Below are 23,388 nucleotides of genomic sequence, written 5' to 3' on the forward strand. Positions count from 1 at the left end.
TGCAAGATGAAAGAGTTTTAGATCGTATGTACTCTAAAAGATCTTTGGAATTTTTTAGTATCCACATCTGATTCACGCCACCTCTAGAATAGGTAGTTTCACAATATATTTGAACCCGGCTTTGATTGCTGATAAAATTGATGTTAATAATTTAGAAAGAGATTTCGTGGAAAACTTGGATGACCCAGTAATATACCGTTGTTTGTAAGGACACTTATGTAGTTTAGGTATCAAATACAGTGATGGAATATCCAGTTTTTCATCTTTGGTTGAAATTCCAAAGGAACATAGAACAGACCTATGATTATCCAGGATTTCCTCTTTAGTAAGTGTCGTGGAGTATAAAAATATGTTAAGCACCGAATGGGCATTATAATGATGAAGATGGGTTGATACATAATTGGTAAATTATACATAGTTTAAATATTCACGTACATTATACCACAATTTGAGGAGGTATAAAAAATCAAATTATATTATAGATATATCAAATAGGTTCAAAAGACAGCGTTCTATTAGATGTTAATATTGTATTTGTACAATGTTTATATAATATTTGTGTTATGCTCAACACGTCTCGAAATGTATGGAAAACTGTAAAAGCTATTAAAAAAACCACTCATTTTTAGATATTTTCATTAATATTCCAAAATGAGCAAAAGTCTTAACCAAAATGGTTGATAGACAGGAGATTCAAACATCCAACTGCTGGAAATCATACCAAATCTTCTTTGTTTTACACATATAATGATAGGGCGGTGAAATGATTTTGAGTTGATTATTACTGCACAAGCATAAACTTTATCCCTCTTATTTCTGATTGACCTAACACCAATCAAACTAGTTAACATAATGGTAATGTCGTGTAAATTTTCGGAACTAAGTTTGCACCCGAGAGAAAGCGTCTTAGTTAATTAAATGGTTATCTCTATTGTATTTATACTTTTGGAATTGAAAATATAACAAACGAGGGTATGGTGTAGACCGATCGTTATACTCATTTAATTTCTTTAGATCTTTACATCTCGGTGGCAGAGTGGTTTATGTACTATAAAGATAGCCTGTCAACGCTCAGGTTGTGAGTTTGAAACTCGCACGTGGTATGTGCATTCGACTCCAATCTTAATTGACTAGGATTGTCAGTTTCTCTCTCTCTCTCTCTCTCTCTCTCTCTCTTTCTCTCTCTTAACCAATCAATCAATGTTTAGATCTATGTTATAATTGGATGATGTCTAGGTTAGGTTACTGAGACTATAAATGAGAACAATAAAATAACAAGAATCATTTGGAAGTCATCGTACAATATTATTCAACAAATCCATGTCTCTACTTTATTTTGAATTCTTATCAACCCTCAGTACATGGTAAAACATTGACTGGACATGCCACTCAATAGACTGAACTCGACTAGACTAGACTGTTGGACTTAACTGGGAATCGTTTTAATTACTTGCTTCTTTAAAACTTACCATATAAAAATATTGTATTAAACAGATACAGAGAACGGAAAAAAAACTTATAAATTTGGAGTCAACATGTTCAATGTTACTGTAACTAAAATAGATTTGTTTTCAGAACAGTAGCTACAGTTCCATTGCTTCATTTCAATGAAACTCATACAGTAGGAAGATATAGTTGAGGGGAATAGCCAGTAAATATGAAAAAAAACCTTTTTGCAGATGATGCTAGTATGAAATAAATACATGAGAATTTCACCCTACCTCTTTCAAAGTAAAAGGCCTTGCTAAAATATTTGATTGTCTTTCTTCCTAGAATGATTATATAACTTGTTTGTATTTAAAACAGTCATAACATTTAATGTCGATAGTAACCCTATACCCAGGATACAATCAATTTAATATCTTTATTATTCAGAAATGTTAAACCTATCATATTTCCAATTCTCTGTTAAATTGTCATGAATTTTGCTGATTTTTGTAACGGTATCATCAATATCGAAACCAATGCTCTTAAAACACTAACAAAATTATAGATTAATCGTATTGATAATCAAAAAGCATTTAATTAACAAGAGTCAGATATAATGAATGTACCTGAACTGTTTTATTATTTAAGTGTCCGCCACTGTGGGATGTATATCAAGTCACGCAAAGTAAATGTATTATATCGGAAATAAAATACTAGTATATAACACTGACTTTTCTACTATCAGACAAAACTGTGCTTGTAAAGGGAATTGTGTTTGATAAAGTATAACTATCAGTATTTCTTTGTAAAGGTAAGAATGATTTTTAAATAATTAAATGTAAAAGAATACTAGTAATTGTATTGATTTGATGAATACCTTTGAAAGTTCATTGTCTTATCGAATACTAACAATTTAATTATTCTAAGCCGAAGATTGAACTACGCTTTATATACGTAGTTCAACATGTTAAATTAGGACCTATGAAATATAAACAAACAAGAACGTATAATCTAAACTCAATCATGATCTTTTATGAAACAAGCGGCGACAAAAGTTCAAAGAATCGAATTTCAATTAATAGACTGCTATAAAGGTAAAAAAAGTCACATTTGCTTATAACAGAATTTTCATATGTTCGACATCAAACATAGACATAACCCATCAGCTGTACTGTAATCGTCATTTTGAATACAATTAATCTGTCATCATGTAAAAAATGTACACCCAAAATTCAATTTTGCATTTTTCAAATTTTGAGATTTATAATTTTCTTCCATACATATTCTTTGTAAGAATTTCACTTCTCCGAACATATTCCATGTATTCATGATGAGAATTTCACTAGATTTTGTATAACTTCGGCTTTCAGTCTTTATAGATCCGATAAGGTTTTTTTAGCACATTAAAACTATCTTCGGAATACAACCTTACAGATTTTTTTCTATTACATGTATTAAAGTATAAAAAAACATAAATATTTATTACATTGTAATCATGTGTGTCTACTGACTGAAAAAGAAATAAAGGTGAATACAAAGAAGAAAAACCCCATCTAAAAACAAATCAAATTGAAGGTTTAAAGACATGTAGTCTCTTATGAAAAGAAATTGAAAGAACTATGAGTGAATAATAATCTACAATCTAAAACAGCATATTAAACCAACAAAAGCAAGTTGCATTTGATGACAGGTGTGTAATAATATAGTTAAAGAAAACAAATGCATTTTTTAATTTAAAAAAAGAGCAGAAACCAAAAAGTCCTCGTGAACTCGAACCGTAAGTCATTTTGAAGACTCCATCAGATCAATGTATCATATCAAGGCCAATAAAACTGAAAGATAGATAAATAGCTTTACCACTGATAGTCTAATTATATTCTTTTGTCAATAATATCATTAAATTGTTATGTTTAATTACCAATCGCAACAAGAAACAAATGCAGAATTAGCATTAGGTCAAATATCCACTGGTAACGATCGTAAGAAAATACCACTGACAGTGAAAAACACTAAAAATAAAAGCCGTGGTAAATATGTAAACAGCTGGATCTTAATGTGATTGAATTTTACGTATTTTCAATCTATGTAGCAATCACATATGTATAGAACACTTAGAATTGGAAATTATTGTAATTAAAAAATCGTCATGATTCTATACTGATATCTAATTATTTTTTAGAACAACTGTATTTCCTTCGTCTTAAAAATAAACAGGCAATTAAATTTTTATAATATTTATTAATATTGTCATGATAAAACAAATAAAATTATTTCATTCTAGACAATAAATCAGCTCATTATGATGATATGCAATCCAAGAACAATTATTTTTTTTACGATTATAACGTTTTAGAAGTACTGTAGGTATATAATGCAGTTGTTTTATGAAATAAAAGAAAGGCGAAAGATACCAAAGGGACATTCAAACTCACAAGTCTAAAATAAACTGACAACGCCATGGCTAAAAATGAAAAAGACCAACAGACAACTTATCATATGATTAATACAGTCGGGCGTTTGGTTTTTTCAGTTTACATAGACTTCCCCCTTTTGAAATTTACCTTGGAGTTCTTGTTATATTTTTGCTTCAATTTTTAATATAGTTAAGTATTTAACCCAGATTTAACCCACAATTTTTCTTCAGAAAATGTCTGTACGAAATCAGGAATATGATATTTGTTCATTTGGTTGATATAATCGAGCATTTGGTTTTGTCATGTTTTGTGGACTTTCTCTTTTTTCCTTAACTAACTTTATAGTTTGGTATTATTGTTAATATCATTTTTAATGTTATTTAATCACTATAACAACTATCATACAAGAAGGAGGTTTAACTAAGTATAAAACCAGGTTTGAGCCACCAGTTTCTTTCAAAAATGCCTGTAGTAAAACAGGAGCGTGACAGTTGTTTTCAATTCTTTTTGTCTCTTGATAGTAGAGCGTTTGATTTTGTAAGATTTAATGAACTTTCCAATTTTTGAATTTACCTTATAATTCGGTATGCATATTAATACTTTTTTTTAGAGGAAAACTATTATCTTCTGTCTTCCAGGATCCTCGTCAATTGTTCGAGAATTGAAAGTTCTTGCAAAGGTGAAAAGATAATTCCAGTTCATTAATCTCCTGATGTCCGATTTAAGTCCCATTGAGGACGTTTTCAAGAGCAATTAAAAATCTGTAGTATATTTTTCCTTTCGGAAATAAAAAATTATCAATGATTAATATGATTTAATTCTAAATGATATTCTGTATAACAAAAATAACGACTTCACGGAGGAAAGCCACTTTGAGAAACCGTACACCTTTTTTTGATGATTTTCAAATTTTGTTTTGTTTAAAGCAAAATTTGTGACTTTGATATCTAAACATTACTGGCTTTCATTTATTGAACAATATCAATGTTTTCATATTCATAAACCGTTACAAATGGCATCAAGAGGGATAGTCTTGTCAATTTCACAAATATAAAAGTAATCACATGCATCGATTCTGATTTTATCTCAGAAGAGGCTAAAGCTTTTACATTAAATCCTGTTATAATCCGGAGGTGACTTGTTCTCATTAGATTCCAATCAGATTTGCGAAAACCTGATTTATTGGCATCATGTTTCTTTGTTATGGACAAAAATGAATTAGATTAGCAAACAAAACTTTCTTCTATGACATACAAATGACGTAAATCAGATAAAAATGTATTTCACATTTATCATCGTTAAAAAAACAACAACATATTAACTGAAAAGGGGATTAATTCTTAGAAAGGGGAGTAGCTATACGATCTATTTTAATTGAATCTATTGCCTATTGTTATATGTCGGATTGTAGTCTAAATGTATTATCTAAAATGTTCTTGCGTAAATTTGTGAATACTGCTTGTATGTCCCGTTTTGTTGTTGGTGTTAAAACAAAACACCTATCACATCAAATAAAGATACAAATACAATAACCAATGTCTGTTTGATCATAATAGTCTTTTAGAAGTATCTTACAAATGCCCACTTAACATGAGTAGTAAAGTTATACATTTCACCCTGATTTATTAAAAGAGCGGCGAAAGATACCAATGTTGTTTCGCCACGCATAGTGTCTAATGCAACATAATACGGCTTCAATCATCACTCTCGACCGACTTAACATTATTGAAAAAGGGCGATGTTTAGTAGCTCATCGTTCAATACCTTCAAGTGATTGTCAAGATAAAAACAGCAATATTGCCGTTTCCGTAGCTATATGGTTATCTTTCTTTGGGATGTTGTCTCGTGTCTATGTTCAATGTTATTGTTATATTGTCTTTACATTGTCACATCCTAATTTACCAGAATAAATGTGTGGTAATGAGGTATTTGTCAAAGCATTTTATTCATAAAATGAATAACAACTTTATCAGGGATACCTCAATTTAATCTACTTCATGCTATGTCATGTCGTGCGCTGAGGTCCATTTTAAATGTTTCCAAACGTTAGTCGATTTAGTTAATCATTACTATATACAATAGATGAACTTGTCAATCGTAAAACTTTATGTCAGGAAGTCGGTTATGCTAACATGCAACGTGACGTTGAAATCGTATCATTTTCTCGAACTATGAGTTATTTTATGATATCCTGACCTATCTGTTGTGTCCTGTGATCGTGTAATCGGAAACGTTTTTGTTAACACTTTGTTGCGTACATGATACTAGTCACTTGTAGAAAATGAAAAATTTGAGTGTTTAAACGACATAGTTTTTATATAAGAGGATTGTGTTATTACTATCGTAATCTTATTCAACAGAAAATATACACATTTTAATCAATGTCCATACAGGGGGACCAGCTGGCTTGGGAAGAATGTCATATGCTATTCACAGGGATTAATCAAACGGCGATCGATTTTGTTGTTGTTGAAAATCATCCTTATTCAAACACATAAAATTTGGATAGTTTGTTCCCTTAATTCTAAATGATTGTATCAAAAGTAAGTTGTTTTAACAAATACATCAACTACAGTTTGAATCAGATCTAGCTTCTCTTCCGAATAGACAGACGACTTATCTGTCATATGACAGGTAAAGGACAGTTTTACTGAAGACCCATTCTATGGTACAAATGTCAACATATGTTCAAGGGTATAACAGTAAAAATCTGTTCTATGGTAGAACAGTCAAAATCTGTTATAGGGTAGAGTCTTTCCAAATTGTTCTAGGGTAGGATCTTTCAAAACTGTTCTAAGGTATTAGTTTAAGAATCTATTCAGGGTATATCTATCCACATAGTCTAGGGTAGAATAGCTTCTATCTATTTTAAAGGTATCAGAAAACTCTTCAAGATACTCTTCTCCTTACTGTTCCCTGCACCTTAAAAGAGAAATGAAAGCTAGTCTTCAGTTTTCCAAACTATTTGCTTTCCATTATCATTTGCTTGGAAAAACGGAAAAAGTCAAATACTTAAGCTTGTTGTTTTCCTTTAAATTAGAAAACACGTATCTAGACTATAAAATTTCCTTATTTACAAGAAACGACACCCGTATTTGCTATTTAGATACTTCAGTTTGAAATTGTTTATAAGAAAAGGAAATGATATTCCTAATAGTCATGTAATGGTTGGCGTAGTTTCGGAAATAATCCTATCTTATGGGAAAAGTGTCCAACATGTCCAAGTCAGATTGAGTTTGCGTGTTATACGATGCATTGTAAACTTGCACAAAAAGACAAATAACACACATAAACAACTTTATAGATTATGTATTTTAGAAAAATATCATTTTGGGAAATATTTTGTATCATATCTAAATATATCTTACAAAATATCAACATGAGGTTATTTTGGCGTTTTTTTTCTCCGTTTTGAACTTAATGAAAAAAGTTCGATCCCTAATGAAAGCATTTTTGGACAAAAAACAATGATATTAATACTGATATCTCACTAGTGAATCGATTAAGAACTAAAACAGCCATTTTCATCTGAAAGGGTCTTGCAATACAATTTTATTCAGTCTCTCAGTCAATTTTCAAAACTTATCCACTGCGGTATGTTCAGTACAATTCAGATCAATCGCGTACAGTCAGTTTAATACGAACGGTTCAGACCATTTTCAGACTTTTCTGAAGAACAGCAATAAAAGCTCGGTGACTTTGCTTTGTGTGTATGTTTTAGCTATGCATGTACTGATTTTGTGTCATGGATGGATATCCCATATTCTTTGTTTTTCTATTATAAACCCTTGACAAGAATTGTCGTTTAAAGGTGCTGAATTTCAGATGATTTTGAGAGCAAACTGGCTGTTTAAGACTTTTCTTAATTTTTTACTAAAATTCATTCATTGGTCTTTAATTGTCGTATGTCTTATGCACATAGAACAAATATAACTAGGTAGATTTAAAATACTTCTTGAACTTAAATTCAAGGCAAAAAACAGTGCTATATCATATTTCCTTTCACATGTTTCAAAACTGAATTTATTGTGAGAAAGGTATTTGCAGATAATCATTGTAACTACATAGCAGGAAGTGGGGAATGTTACTATGTAGTGTGATATAGAAAATGTTTCATTTTCTAAAATATAAAATTAATTATATAAGGATATCCCGACTTATCTGTTATGCATCGTGATTGTATTATCGGAAACTATTTTGTTAACTACTAGTTATTTGTAAAAAAATAAATTTGACTGTTAAAGCGACGGATTTTGATTTGTAAACAAGTTTGTTTACCTTTGCACTCATATCAAACAGATAAAAAAAGGTACGTTTGGTTAAACATTTAATTTGATGTTCATGAATGGGTCAACTTTCATTGGAAAAAGAAAGTATACTATTCACAGGGAATTTATCAAACGCATATTATTTTTTTTCGTTTGAATATCAATTCCATGAAACACAAACGTTTTGGGGATTTATTCTCATTAATTCCGTTTGCTGGGATCAAGAGTAAGTTGTTTTAACAAATGCATGATCAATACACAAACTTGAACAAAAAAGATGTTAATGTAGTATGGGTAATAGACCAAACAAAAAGACAGATATTTTATACTTGTGTAAAATGTAGTTTATATCGTTCTTTTTTAAAATTGAAAATAAAATGTATTAGCTTGTTTACAGGCTGCAAGTTGTTTTTTTGGTTGTGTTTAGCCTTTTCCATGGCGATGTCAGTTTTTTCCTCGACGTATGAGTTTGAATATCACTGTGGAAGCTTACGCGTCATTCTTTGCATTTATAGCAATAGCGATAGCAGGATACCCCAAGACGACCATTGAAATTTTATTGCTTGAGTACAACGATTTCAAAGTTTCAAAATAGCATCATATAGGCGCAGTATTCATATGAACAATTGACGAAATTAAATACCCTGCTTACATATGTTTGTATCAATACGTTTTTTTCCTTCTTTGACCGATCTACAAATAAGGCAAATAAGAATGCCTTTTTGATTTGATGTACTAGGTAAAGTCACAAAGAAAAGTCATGTGAATCTTTATTTAACGATGAAGATATATCAGAACGGCTTCCGTATTTTCTTGGAATAACAACAGATATTACGATAACGTATTCATCAAAATCACATGAAGGATATTTTTTTATATATTTGTATTCCATGCCAAGGGAGAGGTTGGATTCTACATTCTTCATTACTTGACAATAATCACACAATTTCAATCAATGTGAATCATAGTTTATCAATCACGCAAAACAAATGTTGTTTCTTATTAAGTTATATTGATGAATTTTTATGATTTCTAGAACATATCAATATAGCCAACAAGAAGCTTTTTTACGGTTTGATTACTAATAATAGAATAAAAAATTGCAAATTAAAAACCCCGTTAGTGTGTTTTCGTTTATTATAACTAAATGTTTTTCCTTGTATTTGTTTAGAACATGGTTTATTGGCAGACCTTTCATAATCTGCGTAACATTTTTTTTTCTTTTTTTCTATACTCGGGTTTGAGAGCTTGACATGTTGTGCAGACACCTTTATATTATCGAATATCATTTGTCTCTTTTGATTTTTTGGGTTTTTGTTTAAGTTGTGAGGTAGCTATCTCCTTTAAAGATAAACATCCCCTTTTATTTTTTTTTGTTGGAAATATTGACATTCAGTAAATTGTCATTGGTTCTGTCACTTCTACCGTAACATGTGTATACCTACCGTTGATTGACATGTATATGGCTATACCTTTTGTCCATTTTGGTTTATAAACTCTTAATTTTTTTAATAAGTTTTGGCCGCGATCATCACTGAAGAGACATTTATTGTCGAAATTCGAATCTGGTGCAGGAAAATTGGTACCGTTAATGTTATTACAGTATATTTATATATTAAATTAATACATGTACATGTAACTGTAAAAGTGAAAAAAAAATAAAACTCAACAATATGTTTGTCCGATTAAAAATAGATTGATTCCTATTCAAATGCAAATCAAATTTGCAAATCGTAAAAACTTGCCAATGCTATGAATAGGACAAATATTGGCTTTTGATTGACGCTCTTATCAAAAAAATTAAAAAGGCCAGATAAAATCCGAAGTTGATAAGCTTTTAGGACCCGAGTTATCCAATATAAATATGTTAATTAAAAATGCAGGTTAAAAAACGTCTTAGTTTAAACTGTTGCTCAAAGTTGCCCCAAGAGCTGCATATAATTGGCAATTTCAGTCAAGTTTGTAAATAATGATATGTTGATGGCGTCACAATTACATCATATATGACATTCCTGTCTATAAATGACCAGACTATAGTATCGTATTCATTCATTAATTAGGCTAAACTGAGTTGTTAATATTGTGGAACTCTACTTTTTTGCAATGTCCGGGAAAAAACCTGGATTTCACACTCTCCTCTTTTACATTTAGTTATTTCTTTGTAAATTGTTAGATATCGTCTGCATAGCTCTGTTCATTGACATGTTATCAAATAAGTTGAAGTCTGTTGTTCAGTGGTTGTCGTTTGTTGGTGTGGTTCATACGTGTTTCTCGTTTTTTTTATATAGACCGTTGGTTTTACTGTTTGAATTGTTTTACACTATTCATTTTGGGACCCTTTATAGCTTGCTGTTCGTGTGAGCCAATGCTACTTTTTGAAGGCCGTACTTTGACCTATAATTGTTAACTTTTCATACATTGTGACTTGGATGGAGAGTTGTCTCATTGGCACTCATACCACATCTTCTTATTTATATTTACTAATAGTTACTAAATTTTATGTTATTCCATGAAATACCGGTACCATGGTGGTTTTCTGTTCGACTGTAGACAATACCGGATTTATAAGAGATCTATTTACAAATCACAACATATATGTACATGTATGAATAAAGTTACATTGTTATTTTAATGTTTGCGTAGTTCATTGTGGTTCGCTTATGAAACAACATATCGGATATTTCTACAAGCCACAAGATATTATATTTTCTTCTTCGGTAACGCATTTAGAACGGAAATAAATCCTGTTTTTTTTAGATTAAAATAAGACAAAATCTGAATATATTTAGTGACAATGAATCACTGTACATGTGTTGTTGACTGCAAGCAAACAAAACAAACAATCAATTAATGCAATGCTCATTTAGCATTAACACAATTCTGTTAGAATTAGTAATTATAAATCTAACCATCCTTTTTTATACAGTAAACGTGTTATTGCAACATGACTCGATATTTAATTAAAATAGATATGGATATATATATATAATCAAGGGATCGAGAGTATGCACGAATTTTGCGAACCATTAAAAAGGGAGGGAAGGCAGATCGTAATTAGGACAAACCACTACAGTTTTAACTCTCAAAAACGTAAAGAATGAACATTTGGTATGTAAACACACAAGAGACGTGAAGTAAACAGAAAGTAACCACTATTATGTCTGTTTGGTTGGCAAACACATTGTTGACAATATAATAGAATTATATGCGACTGTCATACAAGTGATCGGTTAAGGTAGCTATAAAACAAGGTTTAATCCACCATTTTCTTCATAAGGAAATGCTTGTACCAAGTCAGGAATATGCCATTTGTTTTCCATTCCTTTGATGTGTTTGAGCTTTTGATTTTGCCATTTTATAAGGGATTTTCCGTTTTGAATTTTCCTTGGAGTTCGGTATTTTTGTTATTTTACTTTTTAAAGGCATTCACAATAGTCAATGTACATAGAGAGGAATATACTATTTAGTTATCAGTAGTGATATATAACTGTAACGTACTTATTTAAAATGTGTAAACTATGTTAAATTGTACATTAATTATGTAACAGAAAATACTATAACAAAGATAAATCGACCATGTCAGTTCAATATTCAGCTTTTTAGTTAACGGAAACGATGTCCTTTCATGAAGGAAATTTCAATATTGAAACTGTTATAACGTTTTGAGACAATTTAAAACTATTGTTTGTATTGAAAGACAAAGAAAAAATTGGATGTGAAAAAAATCCGGAAAAAACTGATGACAATACAAAATACAATCAGAAATTGTCAAAATGAAGTATAAATAATTATAGTATCATTTGTAAGTGCTCTATTGTTTAGGCTTAATCACATAATTTGTCAACTGCAATTTCGAACCTTAAATAAACACTACATGACCATTTGAAATGTACATGAAAAAAATAGACGGGTAAATATTGATTACACAATTTTTTTCTCGTTTCATATCTGATATATCATATTCAGGAACGGTCTAACAATGATGTGTTATTTGCTATAAATTAATAACAAAATAAAATTCGTGGCAGGAGGTCTCTCTTTATGACGATCTGTATGTCAGAAGTATACACTTTTAACCCAATTGTCTTTCGTAGTACAACACCCGGTTCAAAAAATGTATTAGAATTTTAAAGAACATTTATTAATCTATAAAATGATTTAAGAGCTAGTATGACAAATAGATATGCGATTATAATATCAATATTACGTTGACATAATGATAGATGATATAATTTAAAAAAAAAACAATTGTAAAACGCCTTAAATGACGAAATCTGCTTGATCATTTGTTCTCAACATTATGGTATGGTATATGAAAAGAAACCCAAACTGTTCATCAACAAAAATTATCAATACTTCAAAATCGTTGTTTTTTCGGCAATGCTTTGGTATATTGAGCTACAAATTCACACGCGAATGTCATACATGATACTGTACACAGTTTTGTTAAAAAATAATCAAATACAATGCTGAATTGAGTCAATTTATTGTTCGATGAGGTTTAAATAAGGTGAGAACAGTTAATCGATTTTTAAAATCTTCTGAATCTATTACGAAGAGACAATTCAAGCAACAAACAAAAACGAGAGAATTGCATGAACTCCAAAAGGAGCAAAACCGGGTGCTTTGACAAATGTAATCGTCTCTTTATATCAATGCAAATACACACTCAGTTAAAATGTCACAATCAAGAAAAGGTCACATTCGGTAAAATTACAGATCAGGCGAATATACTGGTATCTAAAGGTCCAAGACCACGAACACATGTCGCTTATATATAATGAATTTCTGTTGGTGCAGCTGTTTTGTAAGTAGAACAACCCTGTTGAAGTTAAGTCACTAAAAAAACAAAATGTGCGGCTCACACTACATGTATTTGGCGTGGATCGAACTAGACTATGTATTCATGTTTCAAGGCTTAGGGTTGTTGTTGCCGTTGGCCTGATACGTCTTTCAAGCTCGTCTATTGATGATCTTGGGGATTAAATCGACGACTCGCAATACATTTCCTGAGTTAGGAATATATAGTTTCACTTGCTTAAAGGACCGGCGTTGTCCTGCTGAAACATCTTACCATGTCGGTCGAGAGCATGAGAGTATATGTTGCTGTAAAATATCGTCTCTATACATTTGAGCCGTTAGATTTCCTGGGATACACGTTCATCCGATAAATTTCATTGGAAATGCACAATGTTAGTATTGTGGTTGTAAAAGAGAGGCGAAAGATACCAAAGGGACAATCAAACTCATAAGTCGAAAATAAACTGACAACGCCATGGCTAAAAAAGAAAAGACCAACAGACAAACAACAATACACAAAACACAACATAGAAAACTAAAGACTGAGCAACACCATTCCCCACGAAAACAGGGGTGATATCAGGCACCCGTAGTGTTGCTCATGTATGTACAAACCCGGTGATTAGTCTAATTTGATAGGTCACATTCGTGGAAAAGGGGACTGGATTGTAATTACGACAATTGGAACATAACCGTTGTCATCTGTGAAACAAAAATCAATAACGGTCAACCTCCTCGTGAAAGAGTGTGTGAATTTACGGAGGGATGATTTCAACTTCACCACTTGAAACTCTTGGTTTAACAGCTTCCTTGTGAGCAGCAACCCTCTATATCGTATCAACTGGGTGATTCATATTCCGTATGCAGAAGCTGCTGGAATGTTGCTACATAGAAATGGAAAGTTCACAATTTGGAAGCTGAAACCATCTCTTTTGTCGTAAAGTTTTGTTTTCAACCGACCCTCATTGTTAATTTCTAGATCTAAGTCAATATATAAGGCTTACTTAACTGTTTCTGTTTTATTCTTCATCTCAAGTTCGATAAGATAGATGCGATCAACATAGTCACCAAGTTTGGCTGTAACATTGACTGGTTGATTCAGTATGTAGAAAACCGAAATATTAAGATCTTGGGCTTGAGTAATGTTGCATGGCCTATTACGTCTAGAGTGATCTTTGGCTGATTCCGATTGACTTCTTCCCGCTGCAAAAGGCTTGAAATTGTGCTCTGGTGAATGTTGAATGTCGGGCGACTTAATTTTCAATTACAAATCGGTTGATGATGTAACGTATAAGGACCTAACCGTGGCTTAGCGCCATCTCACAATAGCAAAGACAACTGCGAATTCATAGACAATATTATATATTGTTGTGTCATAAGTGGTTTAACAAGATTAACGTAGAATCCCTTAACAGTATTTCAGTACCGTAACTGCAACTGTATTTTTTCAGGCCTTAAAACACTTATCGAGTTACCAAATAGCTGTTACCGCTATTTTATATTTTGAAAACACCTGTAAAAACTTTTTGTTTAATATTTTCAATCATTTGATAGTCATTTATTTATTTTCAACATAAGTTTAGAAATAAATCCAACCTATGTGGTTTTATTTTATCGGAGAATATTTTTTTTAAATATTCAAAAATATTAATATAAACCTGATACCTGTTTAAGATTTCAAACGCTTCTCAGAATTGAACTTTTCCCCTCTTTGCCCGAAGCTAGAGTATTTTTGAAATTAAAACAATTACATATCATTTATTTCATTTGAGAATGGGAGGTGATTAACAGGTCTCAATAAAGCAAACAGAAATGGTATTTGCACATATCAATATCTTTGACTCCCATTTGACTTAAATTATATTGATAACACTATGTTCTCTTATAAACGATACAATAATTAATTTAACGGAATCATATCGTAAACGTAATCATGAACGTCTGAAAGAAAGACTCGTGGTACAAATGAACTAAATAACCAAATTTTCCAAATTATTATATCGTTTTTGATTGACAAATAGCTATCAATAAGGGGAAAACTGGACACATATAAAAGTTGCATACTTTCATTGCATACAGATAAAAAAAGATGGAATTCAAAGAAGCACATACTCAAAAAGGAAGCTTTTGTTATAAGATCAGGAGAAAAAGGGTACTTTTAATTCATAATTATATGTAGTGGAAATTGTTTTACAAAGTTTACCTTTTATACCTTTTATTTGTAAAAGTTTCTGTTGCAGTAAGATTAGTATCGTTAATGTTATAAAATTATCTTTTATTTTCCTGTGTACATATATCTCTTTTTGATTGTGAAACTGCGCGAACATTTTGAATTATGCAAGGTTAATGAAATATCTCTTTACGCTCGGTGTAAGGATATCGGCATTGTGCAAGACAAAAAAGAATAATTCGATTCAAAATGGAAAGTGCAGGTTTTGTTTTCCTTTTATATTTTCTAGCAAGCAAAGAAAAGTTGAAAAAAATGCAATTGACATAACAAGTTTATCTGTTATGCCTAGCAAGTGCAGTTAGTGTTTAATTGGCATAAGGAAATAGCTTTAAGAAAGAAGACACTCATATCAAAATTAGAAATGCTGTAATTGCAAGCACTATGCACATTTCAATATGGGTATGTATGGGTAGGAATTATATTTGCTAATATTTTACATCCTCGATAAAGCTAAGTATTTAGATATTTACAAATATAATATCTGTCCATTTTACAATAACCATTGGGCATTATTTGAAGAATCATTTCGAATGATACTTGACTTCTTGTAAAAATTTGATTGAATGTCATGACAAGCAAATCCATGTTAAATGTTCATTTGATCTCAAGCGCCGTACACAACACAACGTTAAATGTCCTTGCAAATTCAGGTGAGACGCCAAGCACGAATACCCCATGTTCTATTTGATTTAAAACATGTCTTTGTCAATTGACAGTGCGTTAGTAGAGCGCTTTTTATAATCAAATGCTCCATTGTCGCATGTTTTGTTTTATTATTGAAAAAAAGTATAGCTTATGCGTTTATGTGACAAAGTCTGACTACTCACTTGACTAAACTTGAAGACAAAGAAACGGTGCCTTTGTTACTCCATTGCATCTGAAAGTCACAATCAAGTCTTGCATACAGTTTTTCGTATGTGTTTCACAATTAAGCTATTATTTGTGGTTTATTTTTATGCAACTTAAGTTTACAGATGCTCAAAATCCTAATAAAAAAGTGGCAATTGCACGAACTCCAAAAGAAGTGAGACCGGATGTGTCGACAGGGTGGGCGTATCGTGCTCTTCATGCACGGCTTGAGAATTTACTCTGTCAAAATGCCAAAATAAAAAATAGCAAGCAAACATAAATCATAGATCAGTCGACTTTATTAGTAATAAAAGACCTGAGACGCCGCAAAAATGTACCTAGTGAGTTGAGACACAAACACATCCTTACCATCTAATTAATTCATAGTGTTGACCGTAAGACGTACTTCAGTTGTTTTCCTCATAACTCTATTGGAGCAGTTTATGGGTAAGGAAATGTTGCAGTCATTTACTGTAATAGATAAATTTACAGTGTGTTTTTGCTTATTGTTGGAGGTCGTACAATTCCCTAAAATCTTTACATCCTCGTCCTTTGGTCTCTGATGGAGAGTTGTCTCATTAACAATCATATCACACCTCCTTGTTTTCATACTGTTTATTGAAAAGCTAGATAAATGATCATGAAAAGTTATGATACATATCTAAAATAATGTCTCACGTGTCTAAGTTTAAGTCATTACGACGATTTAATTCGATTTCACCCGTGCATCTCTACAATCAGATTGATTTATTCTATTTAAATATAACCCTTTATAATTTATTATACAGTATAAGTTTTGATAACCGTTGAAGGCTATACGGTAAGCTGTAATTGTTCATACTTTTTTGTCCTATATAATCTTTATGGATAAATGCCTCATTGGTATTCATAAAACTTCTCGTGATTTCTTTATCGTTTAGTTCTTTATGTGATGATCTTTACAATCATTGCTGATCACTATTACATAATTCAGTTCCATCATGTCTTAAAGATATCGTGACGGTTACTTGTAAAGCTCTTTTATTGCCTTCAAATGGATGATATTTATTATGTCATTGGATGAAAACATCGTTCGAAACATGCTACGCTTAGTTTGTCGTATACTTCTTATCAGAAGATGATAATCCTTGCTGTAACTTTATTGATCACGCCGAACTGTAAATACACATAATTGATGAAGCAACTGCAATATTGATTTCAGTTTTATATTAATATTTTGTAAATTTAGAAAATGTGAGCACGATACACAAGACCAGAATGATAAAACATGTGTTAATTAATAAACTTCGTGATGAAATGAATGTTTGAGCATTAAAATTCAAATTATCTAATAACCAATAAATAAGAAAATAAACAAACGGAATAACGCTCGTCTTAGTTTGATAGACACAATGTATATGTGCATTTACTACAATAATGTTTTTTTGACATTGTGTAGTTTTGTTTTTAGTTTTAATCCTTTTTTTGGGGTTTGTATCCTTTGTACGTTTTGTTTATCCAAAAGTGTTGATTCCATTGAAGCGTTATTCTGACAGATATTCGTATAACGCAAAAAAAAACCAATATGTTTTACCTTGACCTTCTACTACTCGATCGACATTACTGCTGGTATTTTAATGTATTGGCTAATGTGGTATTCTGTTTAAAACATTTCTAACTGTGAAACAAATACAAAACGTGATTTATAAAAAAAATGTATATTTCAATTAAGACTTGCTTGAAAAAAACATTTACCCCCTTTTTTTCCTACCTAAGATACGATCATAATATACAGCTTTCAATTCTAATTCTCGATATATGCGTATATGTTTTACCACTTCTAAGATTTACTATTTAAGCAGATCTGGTAGTTCTGAACGAATGATGGCAGAGCGTAAGAAAATACTTTCCTCTCAGCCAAAAGATTTTTTTTCGGATCGCAGATTTAGCAAGCGATGGCCATTCCAGCAAAAGTCTCTACAGAGAGAACTGCAGAAGGTACCCTGTTAGCAAGGCTACTTTACGTAGAATTCGAAGAGGGAAAAATGAATAAGGGAGACTTTTTGCCAAGAAAGGCAGAAACTAAGAGGTCCCTATAAACCTATTTATGATTTTGGTAAATGTGCTATAAGACAGATTTATGAAATTTATACAGTCCGCCGTCAGAAACCAACCATTGATAGACTTTTTGAATCGCTTTAATGTGACATAAATTTTCCTGGAAGTGTTAATCCCATCTCCCGGAAATTGTGAAGTAACTTGGTTTTAAAAGGAAACGATCATTATCAAAGAGAAAGGTCCTCATCGGAAAAGATGCAATCTTTGAAAATCGAATTAAGTATTTGCACAGAATTAAAGATTACCGGAAGAAGGGTATGAAAATGGTGTACATAGACGAAACATGTATCAACATGCATATAAACCAAAGAAATGTAAGCAACATGAAGTTGAGTGTGGTGTTTTAGAACCGGTTAACCGCAGATAACGCCTTATCGTAGTTCACGGCAGAGGAAACGTCGGATTTGTTCTAAATGCACTGCTTATACACTAGGCTAAATCATGTAATGGTGACTACCATCATATACTTGCATATATCCACGTCTTTATAGTGGATAGTTGTATCATTGTCACATTTCCATATTTGTTTTTACAAACAGGAAACAGTAAATCAAAATAATTAACAAAAAAACTTAATCCATGAAATTTCCAAGTGTCTATCTTTCAATTCATTCCTTTAAAGGGATATTTTGTTTTAACTAAAGTATTTTTTTTTATAATCTTGAAAAATATTGAAAAAGAAACATCAACTTTAAACAGTATACAGGGTACGGAGAACTTGGAGATTTTGTGAATATTTATTTTCATCTGGGTTTTTGTACATTAATATGAATATTTTTCCATAGAGCGATGCAGGCATTAAGAAACCATTGCAAAATGATGAAAGTATTGTTGTGTAAAAATGTGTAAAAGAATGCAAAAGCATTAAAAATGACTTAATGTTTTGTAAGTTAGATTTCTGAAACGGTTAACTATTCAAGGAGAAAAAAAGACAGGCGCAAGATACCAAAGGGACATTCAAACTCATAAGTAGAAAATAAACTGACAACGCCATGGCTTAAAATAGGAAAAAGATCAACAGACAAACAACAGCACACAAAACACAACAAAGAAAATCAAAGACTGAGCAACAAGAACCCAACCAAAAACTGGAGTTATCTCAGGTGTTCCGGAAAGGTAAGCAGATTCTGCTCCACATATGGCACCCGTCGTGTTGCTCATGTTATTACAAACCCGGTTTATAGTCAATTCAGTTTACAATTGATAAGAGAAACTGTCTTATAAAATCATGAGTTTGCGTAAATTAAAACTAAAATCAATTTTGGTCATCTTCAAGAAAATTCGTTGACAAATAATTCATTTTAATGTGTGGTGTTCTAATTAATATAAATATTATTTAATGTTAATGAACGATTCAATAATCATCAGTTCTTCTGAAAACTAACATAGGGAAAATATAATCTGGCGTCCTTTTGAATACACTTGTTAATGAGAATTAATTTCAAATTCAACAATCCCAAAAGGATTACCAATTTATTATCTACCTAAAGGTTTTTTTCCACGGAAGCCGGTTAGTGTCAGGATACGGTTTTATTTTCAAGTCGTTAAAACGACTTAAATAACTTTTTATAACAACTTAGCTACGTATTTATAACGACTTAGCATATCTATCTCGTTATAACAACTTAGCTAACTTGTTTTAACGACTTAGCTAACTCGTTTAAACAACTTAGCTAACTCGTTTAAACAACTTAGCTAACTAGCTAAATCGACTTTGCTAATCTATCTCGTTATAACAACTTAGCTAACTCGTTTAAACAACTTACCTATCTCCACCCTGACACTAACAGGCTTCCGTACTTTTGCGTTCAACTTATTGAGTGTACATAATTTCATTCTGTTGTACGTTCGTTGATTAAATATTCCTTATTGTAAAACTAATTACAGCCATATTCAGATCAATAACATATACACATGATTTGAGTCATTTAATTGTTAAAGGACTTGTTCTGTAATGTATTGATGATGAAGATTATGCAATTCTGCATTAAGGCTTTATGCTAAAGAAAGAAGCTGTCAAACACATTTTGTACACCGTCAATTTACAAACAAGTTCTTATCTTAAAGAAATGCATTATTATTTCTAAGATACCAAGACGAAATTGATAAATAGATGATCGAAATCATATAATGAGTTTATCATAAACACTTACTGTGGTTACAGTCTTATTCATGGCATATCGATTTTTGGAGAAGACGTTACTTATTTGAAAAACGTGTGTCTAATCCGCTTGTCAGTTTTGAACAATAAAATGTGTTTAAACTAAAACTTAACAGATCTTTTGGATTTCTGGGGTATAGTTTTCTGTGAAAATTTTCTCGCACATTTATGATCATTCCAAATTATGGTCTATTGCATTTATATGAAATGTGAACTCTGATATTATATTGACATCAATCTTTAGATATCAGTTAACACAATTGAATAGTTATTGTACTTTTATAATTTTAATCATAAGAAAAAAACACAGTTCACGACAATTTATTCTAATCGTTTATAAAATAAACTTTGGAAGACCATGAAGAACCTGTTATCACCTTGAGTCCATGCTCTACATCGGTTACAAATTTCGCATTCAGTAATACAATATCAACAATATAATTGACAAGAAAAGATATATTATATGAATTCCTGACATTAAATCTGTACCCGGACTTACAACATAGCAAATTGGCTTCAATTAGGAGAAAAGCAGGTTTTTTTTTTATGTTTAAACTTCATACATTAATTAAGATGAGACAAATTAAAGTAACAAACAAAAAATTAAGTAATCATCTGGGAATAATGAACACAACAGTTCAAATGCAGTGGATATAAGCAAATAAGGGCAACCTTATAAACTCATCAAATCATCAGAGATACCAAGCTACACCAGACAGTCGTATCGTCTAAAAATCATCAGAGATACCAAGCTACACCAGACGTTCGTATCGTCTAAAAATCATCAGAGATACCAAGCTACACCAGACGTTCGTATCGTCTAAAAATCATCAGAGATACCAAGGTACACCAGACGTTCGTATCGTCTAAAAATCATCAAAGATACCAAGCTACATCAGACATTCGTATCGTCTAAAAATCATCAGAGATACCAAGCTACACCAGACATTCGTATCGTCTAAATATCATCAGAGATACCAAGCTACACCAGACATTCGTATCGTCTAAAAATCATCAGAGATACCAAGCTACACCAGACGTTCGTATCGTCTAAAAATCATCAGAGATACCAAGCTACACCAGACATTCGTATCGTCTAAAAATCATCAGAGATACCAAGCTACACCAGACGTTCGTATCGTCTAAAAATCATCAGAGATACCAAGCTACACCAGACATTCGTATCGTCTAAATATCATCAGAGATACCAAGCTACACCAGACATTCGTATCGTCTAAAAATCATCAGAGGCGCTCAAATCAAAAAAGTTAAAAGGCCAATAAAATACGAAATTAAAGAGCATTGAGGACCAAATATTCAAATATAATTATATATAATAGATACAACTATAGATTAAACGACATTTCTGCTATCTAAAGCTTAAAGACTTTGAAAACATGTCGGTAGAAAGTTCAGACACAGACATATCGTATCGATCAAGCAATCGGGGGAAATGCGATAAAGACATATCAATCGGTCAAGCAAGTCGTGATGATGACCGTACAACTCGTGTAGTATTGATTTCAGGCTTTCTCCCGCATAACTCTGTTGCAAGAGAGTGTGTGTCAAGAACAAAAGCTTGCTGGCATTAGTTTCAGCGTAATGGGTTTGGTAGATGTCAATTACGCTATGTATGTGCTTTGAAAAACACAGGTTCGGGGTTTCATCACCAATTACTTTTACGAGCAATGAAATCTTACAAATACTGTAATAATACTGCCAAACAATTTCATTGTAAAACGCTAAAACACTACCAATATTGAGAAAATAACAGGACACATTAAGATATGTGGTTAACAGGAAATAATTTATGAATGAGGCAATCAATCCGGAAGTACTGTAAAACAATTTAATGTACTGATTACGCTTTATAGTTTATATTCAATGTGTACATTTAATTGTGTAAGGGTGAGTAAGAATGCAATTACACGAATCAAACGGAAAGTCCCGCATGTGTATATTAGTTTAAAACGAATCAAATTATTTCAATAGAATAACATACTTCAGGTACACAACCGTGGTTTATCAAAATTTATTCTAAATTGTCCGTTAAAAAATACACTTGATACTGTACATTATTCAGTGCAATCACGGGGAAACCCTTTATCATTTTTGTTTATCGTAGTTGAGTGACGTAAACATCTGATTACTTGTAAGGCTTTCCTCAATATGATTGTTTATTACTTTGCAGTGGTTCCTATTGTTATATATTTATTTCGGTATATAAATTACTAGTACAAAACGTGATGTTAATTAAATGATTGCCTCCTTGATGAATACTTTACAGTTCTCCAATTTAATAGGCTAAGGGAAAATGCTATAAAAACATATTAATTTTAAAATAGGAATAGCCTAGCACTGTTTCATGTATACGGATGCACTATTATTTTCATACAAGTTCATCCTTGTTCTATCCGTAAATTCCTGTGATTGGATTCCAAGGACAATGCTCAATATGAAGTTTTAAAAGACGGTTTGTGGATCTCTAGATTATAGAAAAAAGTTAACAGTGCTTTCTTGTTGTGTGTTCGTATTGTCTTATCACCTTTTGAAGTACATGTAAGTAATCTTTTCTGTTTTGTGTTGTTTGGTTATTACGTTTACTCCACGTCTCATTTTATCAACAGGACATATGGTACATTCTGTATATTTAACGAAATCTTTCACATGTACTTTATGTATATATATATATTTGTTTACGTATTTACAAAACGGCTACTGTTAATTGTAGTCCAAAAAGTTTGAGGCACTGTAAAGTAACGCGTACGTACATATTTTAGGAGTAGGTAGTTCGTTCGATATTTGTCTGTTTTATAATTGTGAAAAAAGTTGTCATGGTTTCGGACTGAGTCATGCACTGCAATCTAAATTGTCTATTATTGTTTCATTAGTACCATTCGGACATTTTTCATTACTGTTTAGATATAAAAATGAAAAGATGTGGTATGATTACTAATGAGACAGCTCTCTACCAATAAATTGACATCCGGAATTTGTCTGCGAAGAAAGGTTATTTTTATTGGGTTTGTTGAATTTAACAGACTTGGACAATCGTTTGGTTGTGAAGAACTAGCTTAAAACTTTCGACGACTAAGTTGAATAACATAATGTAATAAAAAAAAATGAATTTTCGCAACTGAT

At 31.5% G+C, this 23,388-nt stretch overlaps 1 protein-coding gene across 1 annotated transcript in view; it reads left to right on the forward strand.

The window, feature by feature from the left end:
* Positions 1-2,093: 2,093 nt before the first annotated feature.
* The window catches only part of LOC127717501 (histamine H3 receptor-like), a 34,539-nt gene continuing 13,244 nt past the window's right edge, over positions 2,094-23,388 (forward strand). The window contains exon 1 of the mRNA XM_052223183.1: positions 2,094-2,239. The gene's annotated coding sequence lies outside the window, so the exon portion shown is untranslated. The remainder of the gene's footprint in view (positions 2,240-23,388) is intronic.

Source organism: Mytilus californianus, unplaced genomic scaffold (assembly GCF_021869535.1).
Source record: "Mytilus californianus isolate M0D057914Y unplaced genomic scaffold, xbMytCali1.0.p SCAF_10, whole genome shotgun sequence".
Taxonomy (NCBI): domain Eukaryota; kingdom Metazoa; phylum Mollusca; class Bivalvia; order Mytilida; family Mytilidae; genus Mytilus; species Mytilus californianus.